Here is a 15,649-nt window from a genome sequence, read left to right as displayed (position 1 = left end):
CTAGCTTCATTCAGCAAGAGCCCACAGCGTAGCACTCACCGCATGTCACTGGAGAGTGGCATTAGTCGAACATCCCTTCGACGGATATTAGCTACTCACAAATGGCACCCTTACAAACTCCAGCTACTGCAGCATCTCAACGAGGATGACCCAGATCGGTGCACAGAATTTGCAGAATGGGCAAAACAAAAATTGGAACAGGACCCTCAGTTCACGCAGAAGATTTTGTTCAGTGATGAGAAAAACTTTTATGTGAATGGTGAAGTTAACAAACAAAACCACCGCTATTGGTCTGACACTAACCCACATTGGATGGATCCCTCCAAGACTGTTGGAACAACAAAAGTGATGGTTTGGTGTGGTATATGGGGTACAACGATAGTGGGTCCATTCTTCATCAATGGAAACCTCAAGGCCACTGGATATTTGAAATTGCTACATGATGATGTGTTTCCCTCTTTATGCACTGAAGCTGGCACGTTCCCTGAGTTTTTCCAGCAAGATGGTGCACCACCACATTATGGGTGCCAGGTCCGAGCATTCCTAGATGAACAGTTTCCTGGAAAGTGGATTGGTCGTCGTGGGCCAGTTGAATGGCCCCCAAGGTCTCCCGATCTGACCCCCTTAGACTTTTATCTTTGGGGTCATCTGAAGGCAATTGTCTATGGTGTGAAGATACGAGATGTGCAGCACCTGAAACTACGGATACTGGATGCCTGTGCTGGCATTTCTCCTGCAGTGTTGCTATCAGTGTGTGAAGAGTGGGAGAAGAGGGTTGCATTGACAATCCAACACAATGGGCAGCACACTGAACACATTTTATAAGTGGTCAGAAACTTGTAAATAACTCATGAAAGAATAAAGTTACGTTGAAACCAAGCACACCATTGTTTTTCTTGTGACATTACCAATAAGTTTGATGTGTCATATGGCCCTCTTCCTATTGGAAAAAACAAAAGTTGTATTCAAGATGGCCGACTTCTAAATGGCCACCATGGTCACCACCCATCTTGAGGAGTTTGCCCCCTCACATATACTAATGTGCCACAAACAGGACTTTAATATCACCAACCATTCCCATTTTATTACGGTGTATCCATATAAATGGCCCACCCTGTAGTATGTGCATAGTGTGCCAAATGTAAAATTATTGTTATGTTGTCTTCATATATCACACATGGAGTGTAAGGATATTCAGGGATAGTACTTAGGTTTTTCTTTGCTCTTGTTTTCTTGATATGAATACTATACATGAAGTTAAACTAACCTAACTAAACTAACTTTCTAGTATATGAATATGTTTTAGACTTTCAACAATTAGAGAAGCACAAAAGGAAACTTTGAGTATTCCAACTTAGTTAATATAATTAGCTATATTAGTTATAATTAAATAAAGTGAAGGTTGCCGTGTAAACGGTCAGTCTGCATTCACGATGTCCTCATTTTGGGCGTTGCCGTATTGCAAGTCTTTGGATTATCAATAATTAATTAGACTTCAGAGAACCTGAAGGGCTTAATAAAGGCTAGAGTTACAGTGGATGGAGTAGACAGGACTCATTCATTCACTGTTGTGACTGATGAGCTTGATTCTTTTTAAATTCTCTATTCTTGTTCATGAGGTGGTATTTTTCACTCTGCTGTACATGTCTACTAAGCAAAAGAATGAGAACACATGGGGTGAAGCATCGAATACAAACTTTCTGTAGTCAACAACGTCCACCATCGCATTTTTAAGCGACTTCATTCTAGCAGTCTGAGTGCAGTCGGATTTTCTAAGCAGTTCAATTTATTTAGAATTTGGATGTCAAAATTTAAACTAACCCTAACAGTGTAGGGTACCTGAAGTAGCTGTCAGCACATTTAATTGGCTGCATCACTGGCTCACTGCTCATTCAGCTGAACAAATATAACCTCACTTAGAAAAAAATCAGTCTTTTTTGCTTTTTCATTCAAAAGAATAACATTCGCCTCCTGAGACATATTAGGTTACACGACGAGGTGTATAAATCATATGCAAAATCGGTGAATATTATAAACGGAGGACATACGCACATCTTTAAGTTTAAAAAGTATGGAGTACAATAAGATGTGAATTAGGGAATGAACTGTGAACAATAAACAGTAGTGCCACTGAACTTTTATACAGACACTTTTATGAACCAAAGACAAAGTCATTAAGATGAAAATGAAGACAGATAACACCATCCCTGAGAAAGGAGGGTATTTAAATTTATAATAAAAAAAAGCAGAATAATCAGATGAGACAAATAGATTTGAACTTGATGTATGTAATTTAATTAGCTATGAATTTTCCCTGTAACATAAGTAATAATTTAATGAAATCTAGTCAAATAGAATTTACTTGACTGGTATATATTAAGTTTAAACCAGGCATTTGCCTTAAGGATGAATTATTTGAACATATACACTTTTGATTTGATATATTTCAGTTACATTTTACCCCAAACTATTGCTTCATATTTATTGAGTTTGAAGAATAAATTTAGGAGTGCAAGCTGAATATAATAATTTGACATTTGCTGAAAGGAAATTTTGCCAAGAGATGAAATAAAGTAGAGAGTTGTACCTGGAACTTGTGAAGTGTTGCAGCGTTGATGAAAGCAACCATCGGTCAGTCAGGGAAAGGATCTGCTGGAAGTCAGATCAGCTGATTCGATCAGCTGGATCGAATCAGTTGATGGAGAGAAGTCTGTTTCAGGTCTTTTAAAGGGGGTTTCTGCGTATTATGGTGGAACGACTGGATTCTTCTCCTCCATTACCTGATGTAAAGCCTGACTGAGCTCGGGCAAATCTTAACAAACTTTCTACCAATTTGTAGAAATACGAAAGACTCCATTATGCTGAATACCTATTAGAACACTGGGAGCTGAGTTGAGACACCCTATACTAACTTCAGCCTTTTTCCTAATTGACTTCATATAAATACCGTGATATGTTAGCTAATTACTGCAAATACAGAACGCCGTAATGAATACAAGGTGATTTTGACTGAATGCAATCAACGTACCACAAGATATGAAGACTACATTTCAAACTGACTACATCACATCCATACACCTTTTAGAGTGGCCATAATGATCATGACTGTGTACTTTTCAAAGGTTTAAATTATATGTGTTTTAGAGGTCAGATTAGCAAACAGAGTTTACGTTTACTGAACAGTCACTGCTTGGTTTACTCTGAAGTGGGAGTAAAAAAATGTACGCATTTCAAAATAGATCAAGATAACAGAGTCTAGTAACGTGCAACAACAGTAACAAATGTGTTGCTTGATTCATCACATTTTTGTGTTCCCAGTGTTGCTGTTGAATGCAATAATCCAGGTTATTTAAGGGCAAGAACAGGACATCTTATCTTGTTTACGTCTTGTGGAATTGTATGATTATGTTGATAAAGGTTAATCATTAGACAGTAGTAGATACATATGAAGGTCTTCTGTTCTCTACTGTCCACATGAACCAAATAAAGCTATCTAACTACAGTTACACTCACTTTGTTAGGTACACATGTTCAGTCACTCGTTAATGCAAATATCTGATCAGACAATCACACTACAGCAAGTCAGTGAAATTTGGCATCTAGACGTGCTGAAGTTCAACCTGAGCATCAGAATGCAGAAAAAAGGTGATTTAAGTGTCTTTGAATGTGGCGTGGTTGTTGGTGCCAGGGGGCGCTGGTCTGAGTAATTTGGAAACTGCTGATCTGCTGGTATTTTCCCACACAAACAACTCTAGGTTTTTATAAAATGGTCAAAAAGAGAAAACATCCAGGGAGTGCAGTTCCCTGGGTGAAAATGCTGGAGGTCAGAGGTACATGTGCGGACAGCTTTGAGCAGATAGGAAGGCATTTTTAAAATGCCACAGCCTACCTGAGGCTTGTTGTTGACCATGTTCATCCCATTATGACCACAGTATACTCATCTTCTGATGGCTGCTTCCAGCAAGAGAAACACCTTATTGCAAAGCTCCGATCATTTCAAACTGGTTTGTTGAAAATGACAATGAGTTCTCTGTACTCAAACAGCTTCCACAGACACCAGATCTAAATCAAATAAAACACCTTTGGGATGTTGTAGAACTAGAGATTCACATCACGGATGTGCAGCTGAGAAAACTGCGTCATGATAGTGTGATGCTATGATACCAAAATGGGCCAAAATCCCTGAGGAATGATTCCAGCAGCTTGTTGAATCTCTGCCATGAGGAGTTAAGGCTGTTCTGAAGGAACAGACGGTCCAATAAAGTACAAGCAAGGTGCACCTAATAGAGTTCTTACTCAAACATTTAACCCCGTTTCAGAATCACTGTGTTTTCAGCTACAATTATAAAAAGTAAGTAAAACATAAAAAGTACAATAATGCACTGACAGTTTACTTCAGTCTCCCTCATTAGTTAAAGAAATTCCCTGAAGAAAATTGCAAAGTCAAGGGTCAAGAGTCAGGAAGTGGTAAAAAAGCATGGCAATCATACACAATGTAGAAAATCCTTAACTACATGCTTGCACCCCTCACACAGCCTCCAGATTGTTTGCGTCCCAGGGGACAAATAAAAGCCCAGAGTTAAGGGTCCTTCAATACAGTCACCGGCAAACCTGTGGCCTCTAAGAATGTGGAGCCCCGGTATGCAACTCATACCTGTGCTCCAAATGCTTTATAGCTCATTTCATTGCTGTCTTGTACCCAGGGCACTAGGTCACTGATATACTGTACAGTGGTAGGCATTGTTAAACTCTTGCAGCATACTTCCAGGCTTTTTTTAAAAGTTGATTAAAGAAAGGATGAAAAATTCACAGATTCATCGTGACTGTGGGGCATCTGATTAGAGCCCTTCCACTAAACACAGTCAGAGTGAACCCATACACAGCCACTTTGTGTGTGTGTGTGTTAGGTTGTGTGTGTATGCGCATCACAAGCCTGGGCTTTACAGGAAAGTAGTTGCTCACATTACACAATTTGATTATTGGGTCCGTCTGCTTTGAGCCCTTCCTATGAACACAATCCGAGCACTCATATAAACCTGGTAACTGTCCAAAACACATGCAATCATAGTTACAGTAAATCAGTTGCTCACGTTACTCACAAGTACTGTAAAGTGGTTGCTCGTATTACACGCATGCAGCACAGGTAACAACTTCAAAAACAACAAAAACAGCAACTAAAAAAAATAATTAAAACATTTTGAGACCTAATTCAGGGCCAGTGTTAGATACGTAAAACTAAAAGTTAAAGATAAAAAGGGGTAGCTACTGGTATTAAAGATACCTGAACTGGTGTGAGTGGGAGCATTGACTGAAAGAAAAAAGTAATATTTTAGGATTATTTTTTTCTCACAACAGTTCCACGTAAAGCACAAATAAACACCTCTGTGTGAAAAGCTTGCAGCCTGGAAATGTCCCGTACACTGACAGAAGACAAATAACAAAACTTGGAGAGCATGGCAGGCAAACACAAAAGAATTATGGGTATTGAAGTTTCAGGTACGTTTTTGCTGCGTGTGTAACTGATGCGCATATTGTGAGTGTAAACAGAGATCCTTTGATAATGTAAGGTGTCAGATTCACTGGGCTTCCCAGCTGTAGTCACTACTAACGTAGTGCCTGCAAAAGGTGCCTTATATCTGACTAATATCTGACTACTTACTCACTGGAGCTAAATTAGGGTGTCGGCCACAGGGTGATGTACAAATACACTATGTGTGATCACCATTGGCTCAGAGAAACAGTTACAAACATACTCTAGAAGAAATCTTGAATTCGGTTATTATAAATGGTTGGTATAAATACAGCTTATTAAGTTTGCTGTATGTTTGTAACGTAATAGGGTTAAGATTGGATTTTTGGTAGATCTGATAAAGGATTAATGTTCACAAAGTCTTGGCTAAAGGTAGATAAAAGCTACACAAAACCAAAACCAAAAAGAAAATCTCATATATAATAATATATAATGTATATATACCGGACACTTCCTGCCTGCAGACATGAACAGCACCATCTCTACTGTGCCTCTGATTGGTCAAATAAACTCCAGATATAATCACTTGCTTCCATAATTAAAACCAATGCAGATTGACTTTGACAGCTTACAAAACATTTAATAAACCAAATTTAGTTAAAATAATAAGGTTTTTCTTGACAGATTTTCTTTGTAACTGATCCATTTTATTAAGCCGAATGTTTTACAACACAAGTCCATCTATGTGATTACAGTCTTCCAGCTAGCAGACCAGAAAGGTGAGTGTAATTCTTTTTTTTTGAGAGTGATTCTATTTTTTCGAGGCATTCCAGTCTGACACATTAACAAACGCTTTAACCTTCAGGTTAGTCACACTGGAAGAAGTTAAAACGGTGATCTCGCCTCATTTGAACCCTGTCGAAGTGGAATTTTCAAGGACCCGATGCGGTCGAGATCTTCTGCTCCCCCATGTTTTAAATAGGTAAGCATTCCTGTGGCTGATACCCTTTCCTCTTTAACCTGTGTTAAAAACACACCGCATAAAAGAGGGATCATTTGAGTGTAACATATGGCCTTATGTCCACACTATAGTGGGTTCCTCTGAGGTTGGTGGTGGGCTGGATTATTTGGTGCTCATAATTGTTCCTGGAGATTTCTAAGCGCTTAAAGCAGTTCCCTCTAAGGTTCAGATTATTTATATCGCGCCAAATCACAGCAACAGTCACCAAAAGGCGGTTTATATTGTAAGGTGAAGACCCAACAAACTAGAGAAGTCCCAACAGTCAGACAGACCCATATGAGCAAGCACTTCATGACAGCAGGAAGGAAAACATCTCTTTTAACAGGAAGAAACTTCTGTCAGAACCAAGCTCAGGTAGGGGCAACCATCTGCTGTGACCAGAGACAGCACATGGCTGCAGGAGAGAGGCCCGGTTGAGAATAACTAATGATATAAATGGCGAGTGGTGTATAAACTCATACTAAGTGAAAAGAGCTGACAGAGGAAGAAACACTCAGTCCCCAGTAATCTAGGTCTACTGCAGTATAATTAAGCAAGGATCACAGATAAGTGAGTCAGGTAAGTGAGAAAAGCTATGCTGTAGCAATGCGAGACACAATGCGAGACACAGCAGGAATCTTGGCATTATTGAACACTGAAAACATTTTAACCACTTATTTTCTTCTGCCAGTTTATTCCTTGACAGCTTTTAAGGTTACAACAATAGGAATTATACTCACATTCTAACCAACTTTACCACTCTGGAGGATCGCAAAGAAGACCTGGACAGTTTGCAGCAGTATATTGACGAATGTTTCGAGCGTGTTGTTATGGGGAAACCAGATAACAAGGCGCCGACTCCCTCCAGCAGCAAAGGCTGTCCTCGAAATGAAGCTGCCTCGAACTCACTGGAGCCAGCTTCTCCACAAACAGTGACATAGTTGACATTTTGGTGTCCATAGATAAAAAACAGTCCAGTTTTGACGCACGCCTACCCCTCCTGGAAATCCTGGATAAAGATTTTCAGGATCTGCATGAGTCCATTGAGTTCAGCTAGCAGCAGTTGGAAACACTCAGTGCTGAAAACGCCACCCTCAAAGAGTCAATGAAATCCCTCAATGAGGGACCTGACTCTCAGAAGAAAACAAAAAACTCAAGGAAACTCTCATCAAGCTCCAGGCCCACAGCATGAGGGAGAACTTGGTGTTTTAAGGAATACCAGCGAAGGCAGAAGAAGACCCGGATAAATCACTTCACCCAGACTCACTTGAAACTCCCAGAGGATGGAGTTAAAATCATCTCTTCCACCGTGTCCTTTGTTTGGGAAATCAACGAGCTGACACACGCAGTCCCAGACCTATCATGGCTAAACTTGAACACTTCCAGATATTTGTCAGAAAAAGGAAATACTAAATTTTTAATCATGGCATTTAAAAGGGATAAAAAACCTGAAACAAGTTATACAAGGCAGACAGTTTATTTCATTTGAATTACTTGTGTACTATCAAATTATAGAATCAGCAACAACACATTTCTTAAGTATCAGCAACTGAAATCATGCATACAGGAAAATTTCAGTCACAGTCAGCTGAGTCTGGAAATATCTACTGGATAACAACATTATTAAATATCTGCACCACAAAAATGTGTAAGCTATTTAAAATTGATGAATCATGAAGCTGGGAAGTCTGGTCTGCGCCTCGGGTGCTCGTTGTTGCCCACAGGCTCATTGAGTGGGGTGTCCAGGTGAGGGAGCATCCGTTGCTAGGTGCAGCTTGTCCCAGACCCAGGCCAGTGTGTCTTGTCACTTTGCTGTGTGTGTCTGTTGCAATTGATTCAATGACTGGTGTTAGGTGGGGTTCCTCCCTACTACTCCCCGCTGGGTGCTGCTACCCCCTCACTGGGATGCAGGTACTTGTTGGTACTGGGGTGTGTGGCTGGATGTTCTGGCGTGGTTGTTGAACCAGTCCTTTGGTGGTCCAGGGTGGCTTGGACCTCTTCCGTGTTGGCAGGGGGTGACAATGCTGGGCACCGGTCAGTTTTTGGGCGCCTGGAGCCCTGGGACCATGATCTCGGCTTTTACCAGGGTGGCAGGCTGGTTGCCCGTCACCTGGGGTCCTCTGGGACTCCCACCCCTCGGACGTGGGCGCCCCATCTAGGGCCTCCCTCCTTCTGTTGAGATGGGTGCACAGACACCACAGAGAGTTGTGGCCCTTAGGTCATTAGTACTCTTGGGGGCTGTGGATGGCCCAGTTTTCCCAGATCATACTCCACCTGCCTCTGGCTCCTAGGGGGCGTTATTGTGTCTTCCCAACCTTATTTTCAAGTGCATTTCATGATAAAGACACACACATACAAACACTCCACACACTCTCTCTCACAAGCACCACAAGAAGACTGTTGATTTATGTAACATATGTATGCATTTTTGCATGTTTGCATTTGAGGTGTTGTATGTTTGTTTTCTCACAGGTGCACTTGGGAATACATTTTGCTTTTCTTTGCTCCCCCCCCACCCCCCCTTTTTTTTTTTGCCTGTCCTGCCTTAGACATTGTATTAATGTAGACCACATATAATGTAATAACAGAAATAACACAAATAGAAATGAAGAAATAAACAGATAAACCCTGAACAAGAGGAGGCTATAAAGACTGTATAGAGCTGATCTTGGAAAAGCAAAATGTGTTTGGCACAACAGTGCATTCAGATCATAATTCTGATTGCAAAAGCTGCCAAGGACAGGATTAAAAAAAACTGATCACCTGATCCAACCCTAACTATAAGCCTGATCAAAAAAGAAAGTTTTAAGCCCAACCTTAAAAGTAGAGAGGGTATCCGTCTCCTGAGAGTTTCTTGTCTGTTAAGAGAGGACAGTTGTGTGAATACAGCAGCACAAAACAATTGGGCCCAGAGTTGGGATCACTGACAGCAGTGGCTATTATAACTGATTTAACATATGCAACCTGCAGATTTTTTCCATATTTTTTTCTTCTTATGTAAATTATCCCAGCTTCTGCTTCACAATACCATCTAACTTTCTTTCTCAAACCTGCTGAAATGTGGTCTGGCTTTAAAAAAGCAACAATGCAGAAATGGCTCTGCTCCACCACTGGCAGCAACACTCCACTGACAGAAAATAAGTAATCAAGACTCTCTTGGATTTAAATAACTGCTTCTGGAAATATTTTTTATATATATTGGTGTTTTTTGTGAGGTTCAAATGCAAACAAACTTCTCTTCAGCTAACATTTTAAGAATCAATGCTAGGAATAACAAGACAACGTTAGAACCAGAGGTTTCTGCAGTACTTACAGTTAATTAGCCTTTAGATTAAATTAACCATTTTATTTAACGTCTACAGTAAACAAGAACATTTGTGCAGTCAGTCAATGCTACAGTAATGTTGGGGGAAATAGTGGGAAATTATTGCCAGCTTGTGCAATGGACTTCTGATCTTGTCGCCTCTGAATTGGCTACGTCAAAGACGAGGACCAGGTCTGTAACCACTCAGTGAATTCCTGCCTTCAAAGGGACTTTGGTGATCTTGACAGAGGCAGTTGGCTATCAGTCTGCTATTAGTTTCAGATGGGGTCAAATTGGCAATTAGTTCCAAAATTGCAAATCTACACAAAAATTCACATTAACTTTTAACATTGAGATTCCAGCGAGAATCTCATAGATTTGAAGCAGAAATCTGACATTTCTCCATAAACAGTGGTGTAGTTGCTACAGAACAGATACCAGCAAAATAACACAGGCATTTCAATGTTATATGGGAGTATAAACACAACACATGTTGGCAACCAGTTGACCTATTGCCAAGAGATGCAAGTTGCGCTCATTACTGCAGACTGACTCAGACTGAGTCCACTGTGTAAAAATTAGACATTAATTTGCAAACCTTTGTCAAATCTTAGAGAGTCTGCTTCATCTAAAACTGAGGATTGTGGCCCACATTTTCAGACATTTTATCCAGAAAAACAATTCAAAGTGTTGCATGTAGCCCCCAAATAGTTGAATAACAGCAGGGGAACACCTACACCTATGATATCCCAAATAGTCAAATAAGCCCTCAGCAAGATAAAGCCATCTAGTTAAAAGCAGTTATTTGCTAAAAAGGTTGATAAATTCATTTGTTAATGACTTTCAAAAATAATTTTGACATATGATTCTCAGGCAAACATCACTTCGTCCTCGTGCTGTGCTTACCTGTTTTGCAGATATGAAGTCTCACTAAGCCTTCGAGGTAGCGCCTTAATGGTGCTTGATTAATTAATTCGCTGTTCGTGTGGATAATTTTACAGAGAACTGAGTACGACCCTGTCTCTCTTTCCCCCATCCAGCCTTTTGCCTGGGATGAACTGGGCTCGCAGGCAAATCTAGGAGAGCTAAACAAACCCGGATTCCTGTTGTTCACTGAGCCTGAAACCAGGGGCTAAATGATCATATCATGGGACTTTTATAAGTCAGGATGTTGGACTCATAAGGACTTATTTACTTTAAATGGCCTTAAGCCTCAAGCATCCAGAACAGTAGGCTTTATGTGTAAAATGAATATTTTAACACTTTGGTTTGCCAGTGTGACATCCAGGAAACTAAATGCAACACTGAGGGAGCAAACACAGAGTAGCCACTACATCATACATTACACTTTATACAAGATGCCTGGATACCATGTGATACAGCTGAACTTGTATGAAGGTAATGGGTTATTGTTTATTTTTCCTTTGCAAAAGGAGGATAGATGTGAGTGTGGAAGCAAAGCCTTCAGCCACCAAGTCAGCTATAGAGTAATTAATCCATCTAATCTGGCTGAGGCTGCCAGACCTTCACACTCTGGACCGAGTTTGCCCCAGAGAGGAATGTAGCGATGGATTATCTCAAAACATCAAATAATAAGCCCCCCTTCTGACACCACTGACAGCAAATGAAAAGGCCCGGATTTTCCATCCCTGTGAAGAATTAAAGATATGAAGAAAACTCTGTGGGGATCTAACTTTGGCGGCAGGTTCATGAATTGACTGGATGGAGGCTGCTATTTAAAGCCTGCAAAAAATTAATAGCTTGATTAATTCCTGGTGACTTGCACCCGACATGTCTTCGCTGTTGTGCACATGAAAAGTCGCGGGGTACCAGCGAAGTAATTATATCATCACAGGCCATTGCTTCCATTGCAACCTGATTTTTTATTATTTTATTACTCTTTTCTTTGCTGACTTGGCGAGGGGTTTGAATTCCATCGACGACCGTTTCATACGCCTGGACGCAAAGAGACTTAATTGAGGTTAAGCACCTTGGTCAAGGGGTTTGGAGTGCCACACTGCTGCACTGGGAAGTTTGTGGAGAGGCCCTTTAACTCTCTGACCAACCAGAGTACAGGAAAACAGGGCAGAGCGAGGAGGTGTTTGGACAGAAACATTTGGGACAATTGCCATGCTGATTTTGTTTGTTAGAGCAAGTTGTTGATCTGAGGTGAGATGGTTAAAATCATAGTTGCAGCTATAGTTCCCTTTAGTGCCACATGAGGGAATGTGGCGCAACAACCTAATGCTATAGTCAGGAAAACAGTGGTCGGAGGTCACAGCATGACCAAAATTACTGACACTGAATGCAATGAACTTGTATTCTTGTTGTCTTTCAAGTGATTCTTTCAAAGATGGCAAGGAAAATGGCAATAAGGTAGAGCCAGTCTGCTACTGGTGTGAAATTGAAAGGGTTCAAGTTGATGGTTGCAATCTGTTTGTGATAATATTGCAATTAACTGTGATAAATCAGCAAAAATTGCAATTCTGCTACCATCTGCATAAACAGTAATTCACATTAACTACTTACAGATTTCAGAAATCTGGATGAAAGTAGTTATATCTAAAGTTCGAAACAGAAATCCAGAATTTCCCCCACAAATAGTGATGTAGTTGATGCAGGACAATTTAACTATAAAATATTCTTTTATATAAGATTAAAGTCCGAATGCAACCAGCTGGCAGGCAGTTGAGTTTAGTGCCCTATAGCCAAGACGCGTGAGTTGTGTTTATCAGTGCAGACTGACTCAGACTAATTGCACTGTGTTAGAAATCTGTCTGGGTATATAAATAAGATGGCAATTATATGACAATGTCTGGCTGGGAGTGCGTTCAGGTCGAGTTGCTTTGTTTGGTGACAGATTGCCTCCTATGTGGACCGTACAATAGAAAGTGTTTGCACAGAGGTGGGGAGGGTGTTGCATGATCAGCCTCTTTGTGACCAGTTGGTTGTTACAACTACTTGTAATAAAGCATATGGTTGCAAACACTGGGCAAGCACAGATTTCTCCTAATCACAAGGATGTCGGTGTCCTATTTTTACTCTAGTGAGACTGAGCCTCCAAAAAAAGTTTGTCCAAAAAACATAAATTAGATTACGTTAAACTGCAAATTCTGATTTGTAAATTGGAACACATTTGCATATCTGCCATTGCTAAGATGTATCAAAATGAATGTGTGAAAAGACAGCAGTCCTGCCTGATGACTTATCTGTACTTACGTATTTTGGAGTCCAGTACTTTGACCTTTGACCTGCACACATTAACAGATCTACATATACATTTACACATCTTCATTGGCACGATTGACAAAATGAAAAACTAACATGCTAATAAAAAGCTACCTATATTACACAATATTAGACGTGTTTGAAATTTTCCTCCAGTGTAGTAACATTTCTGTGATGGGACATGATTAAGAACAACACATAACAGCCTCCCTTTAGTTACAGAAGTCACTCTTAACAGAGCCAAGGTTCGTAAACACGTAACAGCATCAGTGTTGTCCTCCTGTCATTGACATCCAGTTGAACCACGGGGATCTTGGCCATTGTTTGATACAGTTCAGGGTGGGTGGGTGGGTTGGACTGAACCCGCATTACTGGTTTCAGTTATTCTTTTTAATTTTCTTGCCAACAACACATCAAAAGGACTTAATGCAAGCCAAAGTTCCACATGGTGATGACAGAAAACCACATGTGCCAAATCCAAGTAGCTGCCTCAGCACTGTGGTAGGATCACAAGAAAGGCTTGTGGTCACCTTTGGCAGGCTTTATAAAATCCATCCAGCTAAATAGCGGCTGCAAATAACATACACACTTTAACGCAAATGACATCAGTCTATAGTAGCACACAGAGATGAATAAAAGACTTACTGTATAGACTGTTTCGCAACCACGTGGGTGGCCACGCCATTTATAGCTGCCACGCAGTGTTTGAACAGAAAAACAATAGCATGTTGTTGCTGTTGTTAACCGACTCCTAGATAGATACAAATAAGCTGAATATTGTGGAAACAGCTATTTCTTTCTTTTTTATGGGAGGGAGGTTGGTGGTGAGGGTTAATTTTTAACATTAACATGCTGAAGTGTGAGACCTCAGTGACATGGATGTTAGACACATCAGTTATAGGTGTTAAAACCCCTTTGCATGGCTAAGCTACTTAACTTTGCTAAAGCACAGAGTTAAAAACAACATGCTAACTAGCATAGCATCAAAATCCCTCAAACCTCCTTTCAAAGGTGTTTCTTTGTATCTGCGTCAAACTTCAGGTGCTGATTTTTGTATAATTCCATCACATTAGTGTTGCTGGGAATCTGACACCTTATAATTGGATATTTTGCTGTGTCATGTGGGCGTGGGATTGTGGTTGAGCAGCAGACGGAAGCCGTATATTACCACAACAAAAGAAGCATGAAAAAACTGAGTGCTGGAAGCGCATGTGTAAACCAGCCTGCTTTACATGTGGCCATTCCATGAAAGACTTTTTCATGAACACTTTTAGTATAAAGCCATATCAGGACATGTGATCCAAAGTTATAAGACAGAGACGGGGTATGTAAAGCATGCCTTTGTGCTGAGAATGACTCAGCTTTTTTTCTTTTCATAAGGCTGTACTGTTTCTTTTACATATCACAAGGAAAAGGCAGGGTTATGGAAATTGGGTTTACTATCCTTGCTTCACCTGAGATTAAATCAAACAAATTTTCAACACACGTTAAACATCATTTTAAATTATTCTGCATCTAATTTTTTTATATGATATGCAAAGATTTAGAGATGTGCCTTAAAACACGACTAAAACTAACACAATATTTAAAATGCTTCAAAATCAGAGTATCATTTATTCCAAGTGAAACTATGTAGTCACACACACACAGATACACCTGCACACAAGAATAAATGTCTTGTACCTACCGGTTGTAACTTGACACGCGTCTCTCTGTAGTCTTGTCAGGTGCTGAACCGTAAAAAGCAGCCGGAGAGCGACAAAATATACTCAGGGATCAAGTGGGCGGAGCTTCGTTCATTCAGGTGCACTAGACCTCTGTTGTTTGTCGTTGTCCTGAGCAATTAATCTGAATAAAGAGCCACAAAACGTAGAAACACCATATGAGTTTTGCAGGCTCCCATTTCACAGTTAAACTCTCATCCTGTCCTCCGGTACACTGAGGATACTGAGGACATCACAGGTGTAGGTGTAGGAGGTGGAGCAGCAGATGAGAAGCAGTCACTGTGGGGGCAGAAGGCTTGGAACAAATAATCTGCATACGTGACATATGCGTCTGCGTCATGTATGTATGGGAATTGATGTAGTGGTTTTAGGGTGTGCCACTGTTTTCTAAGACTTAGAGGTTTTCATCAGCTTCTTATGTGTCAAGGTGTGGCAATATGTCAGCAATTAAATGTATTGAATCCTTTTGAAACTAGGCATTGACGCTCATTCTTCAGTCAGTGGAAGGGTCTTTTGTATTGCTAAGGAACATCATTTATATTTTCAAACAGGGTTGCGTAACGACATTTTGCCTGTAGCATTTTGTAGTTAACTTTCACTGCACCGTATTTCCACTTCCTTGAAATCTTAAATGCACATTTACGCTTTTGGACCTTAAGATTGCTACTTAATTTGAGTTATTTGATTATGATTTGATAGATTTATAGTAAAATATGAGACTGCACCAGCTAGTTAGCTGTATTTTTTGTGACCTTAAGATTTTTCGCTGGTGTGTATATGTGATGTATAGATCTACGTCTTGTATGTGTTGGATTTGATGTTCTGGAAAAACAGTGTGCTACTGTTTTTTCAGGCTTTGAGATTTTCGTGAGTTTTTCATGTGCAAAGGTGAGACGATATATCAGAAAGCATGTTTAATACCA

The sequence above is a fragment of the Pelmatolapia mariae genome, linkage group LG23 (assembly GCF_036321145.2).
Source record: "Pelmatolapia mariae isolate MD_Pm_ZW linkage group LG23, Pm_UMD_F_2, whole genome shotgun sequence".
NCBI lineage: Eukaryota > Metazoa > Chordata > Actinopteri > Cichliformes > Cichlidae > Pelmatolapia > Pelmatolapia mariae.
Note: the sequence above shows the minus strand (reverse complement) of the source record.